The sequence below is a fragment of the Megascapheus bottae genome, chromosome 5 (genome assembly GCF_031878675.1).
Source record: "Megascapheus bottae isolate mThoBot1 chromosome 5, mThoBot2.hap1, whole genome shotgun sequence".
Taxonomy (NCBI): Eukaryota; Metazoa; Chordata; class Mammalia; order Rodentia; family Geomyidae; genus Megascapheus; species Megascapheus bottae.
The window spans coordinates 7,122,463-7,128,220 of NC_143513.1; the positions used below are offsets into that span (position 1 = coordinate 7,122,463).

Sequence of the window (5,758 nt, forward strand, 5' to 3'; positions counted from 1 at the left end):
CCTACTCTATCATGTAGCAGTTTCAGGGTTTCAGGTCTGATGTTGAGGCCTTTGATACATTTTGAGTTAATGCTTATGCATGGTGAAAGGCTAGGATCCATTTTTAGTTTTCTGCATGTGGCTGCCCAGTTTTTCCAGCACCAGTAATTGAATAAGTCGTGTTTGTTCCACTGTATATCTTTGGCTCCTTTGTCAAATACAACTTGACTATAGGTATGTGGTTTTGTTTCTGGACCCTATTCTGTTCCATTGATCTTATGGTCTATTTTTGTGCCGATACCATGCAGTTTTAAAAATATGGAACGCTTCAGGTATTTGTGTGTCATCCTTACGCAGGGGCCATGCTAATTTTCTCTGTAATGTTCCAATTTTAGTGTATGTACTGCTGAGTCGAGCACAAAAACATGTATTTTTAAGAGTTTTTGATAGACTCCCATAGTCCATGGCAATATAGAATACTGTGTGTATGTGTGTGTGTGTGTGTGTGTGTGTGTGTGTGTGTGTGTGTGTGTGTATGCAACTGTGCACTGGTCCTGGGGTTTTAACTCCACCTGGGTGCTATTGCTGAGTTTTATTGCTCAAGCTAACACTACCACTTGAGCCACGGCTCCACTTATGACTTCTTTGGTAGTTTATTGAAAATGAGAATCTCACAGATTTTCCCATCTTGGATTGTTTAGAACACAATCTTCATATCTCAGCCTCCTGAGTAGCTAGAATAACAGGCATGAGCCACCAGTGCTAGCCTTACTATTGGTTTTACATATTGTAGTGAGAGTTACTTGACGTTTACCTTTCTCTAAACACTGGTGAAAGTGACCAACTTTTCTAATTTTTTAGTTGTATTTTCTTGTTGGGTGATGTATAGAGGTGTTATAGTTACATTCATAAGGTAGTGAGTACATAAGTTCTTGAAACTCTTCCCCATGTTTTTCTCCAAGTTTTCCTCCCCTCCCCCATTATCTTGATTTTGACTTTTCTTTATTTTAAGCTATTACCATTTAAATGTTCTTTGGAGAATTTTCTATACATTTTACTTCCAATGGTTTATATTTACAACTCTGAAATTTTTAAACCTCTCAGAATTTATTTTGGATGTGAGATGAAATCTAGCCCTCTCCCTCCCTTGCCACTTATTTTTATCTTTTCTTTTTTGGTACTGGGGATTGAACCCAGGACATTGCACTTTCTAGGTAAGTACCTTGCCACTGAGCTACATCCCAGCCCCATCCCTTGCCACTTTAACTCATGTCAGGGAGCCTAAGGGACCCAGTGAGTATGGAGGAACTCCAAGCACCCCTGAACATCCAGCAGATATGCCTCCAGGTCTAGGTAAAGGGAGAGAGTCTGGCCTGGAACAATACAGTGTGGACCCCTTTGAAACCTGCATCTCCGAATTTAGATTCCATTCTCAGCACTCCAGGTCCTCTCACAGTTTGATGTTCAGAGTTACAATGGCATTCTGCCTACATGAAAACAGTTCAACCTTTTCTCTCAAGAACGCTGAACTCCAGGGTGCTTTCCACAGTCAGAGTCATGACTTAAAATATGACAACGAAGATTTTTCTGGTTAATTATTTTTGGTCTCTTCTCTCTTGAAACTAGTGTAAGCTCTCTGTAGAAAATTATAACAAATTCAGGTAAAATTTGTGCACATTGCAGCAAAAGAATTTTTATTGTCAACATTTGTGAAATATTTTAACCTCCCAAATCATGCTATGGTTCAATTAATGTTGGCTTTTCCTGTGGCAAGGCAAAGAAAGGATTGTCTGTGTCTGTGCATAATTGTGTAGCCCTTCCATACAATATAAGAATCCACTTTGAAATAGCTGTGTCCTGTTCATTAAGTCAGTGCAGGATTTCTGAAAAAACATCATGAATGACCCATCGCTTTAACTAGACAACCTGAGTATACTTGACTGGGGAGAGGGGGAAAAATACTACAATTGTTAGTGAGAAATCTTGGAAGGAAATAAAGCAGAGACAGCTCCAGAAAATTCTCTTGGGAAGAGAAATTCTTACGATCATTTTCTTTCCCATGAGGATTCAGCTTTTAGCATTAAAGAGCTGATTTCCTCCATGGCAACAGATCGACACATTGGATTCATTTCAATTGTTGATACCAGATTCTCTCAATCTCTCTCTCTCTCTCTCTCTCTCTCTCTCTCTCTCTCTCTCTCTCTCTCTCTCTCTCTCTCTCTCTCTCTCAACACTTCAATGAACAACTATAGACTGAAGACTTAAGCATAGCGTACCCTCACTACAAGAGTATGAATGACTGAGTTTTGTACAGAAAATTGGTAAAGAATAATTCCATTACTATAAAACTCCTTAGTGATATGACCTCAACATTTCATTTCTGAAATGTGTCTCTGGAAATAAGAGGAAGAACAGCAGAATATTCTGAGGACAGAAGAGGGGAAAAAAGTGTCTCAATGCTCTTAAATAACTTGAGGTCAGAGGAGAAAATATTCTGTGCAGGTGTTCCAGGCCCTGACAGCAGGCTCACCCTGTCTCCCACATCAATCCTTCAGGGACTATGGTTCAGATACTACTTTTGTGGGCCTGGGAGATATAATACACTGAAGAGTATAGCTCTATGGAAGGGCCAGGAGCTGTCAGAAGGTTTCTAGATTCTGTCCTGAACAGAGGACATCCTGGATGAGTCTCTTTTGGGGATCTGCTTGGAGGCCCACATACAAAATGTAAGCAAAAGAGGGGTAAGGCTCTCTTAAGATGTCCTGGAAAAATAATATGTGAATGTGGAAAGCTCAATTGATAGGCAGAAGAGAAGCATTTTTCCAAGAGGATTTGGGGCCAATGGTGTCAGACTCCTCCTTGTTAATGACAATGGTGAAATGGATAATGAATTGGGAGAATCGGAAATAGGATTTCAGAGGTGCAGCCCAGAGCCTGCCCATTCATCCTCAGGGGAATGAGTGAAGACACATGGCATTTTCACCTGTAGCTCCTCATAGCATGACCTTGTCTAAAGAACACAGTGCATCAGATCAATAGATCCTGTACTGGGAGTCCTAGATGAAGAAACGGGAGCCTGATTTTTAGCTGTGGGATTATTCCTGAGACTACCCTGAATGGAGGTAAGCAATGATGCTTTCTTGAAGCTATTTAGATCATTGAATCACTTCCTAGCTACAGTGTTAAAACAAACTTCACAAAAGTCCGACAACCTTAACATTAACAACATGATCGGGCGAATTTTCCAACAACCTTCTGCAGAAGAAGCTGCTAATCAATACACCTGCATAACATTTCACAGCGAAGTTTGATGGGAGAAGGGAAAGAAACACTTGCAATGAAAGCTTCTGATGGAAAAAATCTGTCCTGAGACCACCAGGAAAAAAATGAAAGCCAAAATGGTAGAAAATATTTCCAGAGAAGAAACATGCCAGCAAGAGAAGACTTGGGAACCTGCCAATCCAGCCTCTGGAAAGAAGGCTGAAATCAGCTTCTTGATGGAATACAGTTCCGAAGAAGACAGAAAAAGACATTGCCCAACATAGTGACTGAGAAGTCTGTTCACAGAAAGTTCCAGAGGCTTAGAGGGGGAAGAGATCTTACCCACAGACGTCCATGCTAGATCTGAGGAGCCTGCAGTTGCCCTTACATGCCAGTGACATCCCAAGAATTCAGATACCTGGGAACCCACGAGCACTACCTTTGGTATGTTGGGGTCCTGAGGCCATGATACCCATATAGTTGACACTAATTTGCTTAGCGAGATTTGTCCTTGCTTCCCAACCTGGCTGCCTTGAATGTGCTAGAAAAAGAGAATCACATGGAAACTAGAGTATTAATATCGATGATAGTAATGTAGAAATTATGCACCAAGAAAATTAAGGGAGAAAAATAGAGCCAATGAGAAGAAACACAATCAAAGGGATCATAAAAGAAATTTTTGGAACTTCTCAGCATATCAACAATTTTGCTTTATGGAGCTGAGAAAATGAAAAGACTGACAACTAAATTTTAACTTCAGGAAAATTCAGAGGTTCAAAGATAAAGGGAAAAAATTCCTGAAAAACACAGAGGGTAAAACCAGTTTTAAGGACTTGTCTCCAGTCTTCTCTGCCATGTAATTATGGCAAAAGACAGTAGAATAACGTACCAGAGTATTGAGTGAAGGAATGTGGCCTAGCAATTTTTTACCATGGCAGGAAAGGAGAAACATGCTTGAAAGCTGCAAGTATTCAAACCATGAGTAAACATATCACAATGAAGATAAAAATATCGGAGGAAGGTAAAAGAATAACTAGTTGAGATAGCAATGAAATAAAGTTTACTAGGAGATAATTATTTATATGGATAGGACACATAATTAAAATGCCAAAATGTCTTTGGAAGAGAAATTACAGAGATGTGACTTCTATCTTAAATAGAGTAAAAGTACCCTCCTCAGATTGAAAATGAAAAGAACAGATCAATGAATATTATCATAAAAAGAAGTGTAGATTCTTTGGTTTCTAATCATTGATAAACTTTACATATTACTGATCCTCTTACACTGTTTATAGAGGATATTTATAGAGGATAGTTGAATAGCAATGTTTTTTTGCATATTCCCAATACTAATTGTAAGCCAAATTAATTTTAGGCAGTAAACTAATTTCCACTTTAGTATAGATAGCTGGTCTATCAAATTGTATTACAAAACAGAAGTCACAATATGTGGCTTTGAGTTAATCCTTCATTTTCTAAAATAACAAAGTCATCAAATCTATATTGCTATCAACCTATGGATCTTGCAAAGCAAGCTGAAGCCTTTGCCCTCTTAGTAACCATCATTTTATTCATTCTGGTGTCAAACCCTATTACTGTGATCGAGCCTAAGCAGAAGAGAAATGTTCTCTGGACACATACTATATACTTTCTTTTGCCAGTCTTGGGGCTTGAACTCAGGGCCTGAGCACTCAAGGCTTGAACTCAAGGCTTGCACTCTATTGTATAAGTCACAGCACCACTTCAAGCTTTTTCTATGTATATGGTACCGAGGAATCGCATTCAGATCTTTGTGAATACTAGGCAAACACTCTACCACTAAGCCAAACTCCAGGCCCCTATATCCTGGTTTTTTTTTAAAGGTCTTTCTCATTCTCTTTCTATGAGCCAGACCAAGTTTATTAGCTACATATGAGAAGCTGATCCCTGTCCTTATTCCCCTCCAAGCACTCATTAATATGAATGAATAAAGGGATAAAATTAATAAGTATTCCTGTAATTATCTTGCTGGATCATTTCCATTAACACGATCCTGAAATCTAGCTAAATTGGGCTAAATAAAGACTACCGACCAGCAGAGAGGTGCCAACTAAGTCTTGTTAAAGACTTCATGGAAAACCCTGATAATGATGAGTCCCACATTTAAGGATGGATTTAAAGGAACTATTGTGCCCAGGAACTAATTGATTTGCAGTTACTTGTTCCCTCCTTCTCTGCCTTCTTATTGCTTACAAGCTTGAATTCTTTTTATGTTTGCCTCCATTTTCCTTTCCCATTTGGACAAGAGAAGCAATCAGACTTTTGATGCTGCCATACAAATAGTTTTAACTCATGCACACAGCCTTCAGGCTTTTGTCTCAGCTAAGAAGGTGAGAAATCCCTGGTTGGTTTTGGTGTTGTTGTTGTTGTTGCTGGTCATTGTGGAAACAAAGCCCTTGAAGGAGAATGTCAACAAATGTGATTAAATACAAAGCTCTTCTGGACCTGGAGAGATGATGTAAAGATTTGGACAAAGGGA

The 5,758-nt window shown here is 39.2% G+C and overlaps 1 non-coding gene across 1 annotated transcript; it reads right to left on the bottom strand.

Moving 5' to 3' along the window:
- Positions 1-291: 291 nt before the first annotated feature.
- On the bottom strand, positions 292-398 carry LOC150062785 (U6 spliceosomal RNA). Its single transcript, XR_016535610.1, has one exon. It is a non-coding gene; the product is annotated as a U6 spliceosomal RNA (small nuclear RNA).
- Between the last annotated feature and the right edge of the window lie 5,360 nt (positions 399-5,758).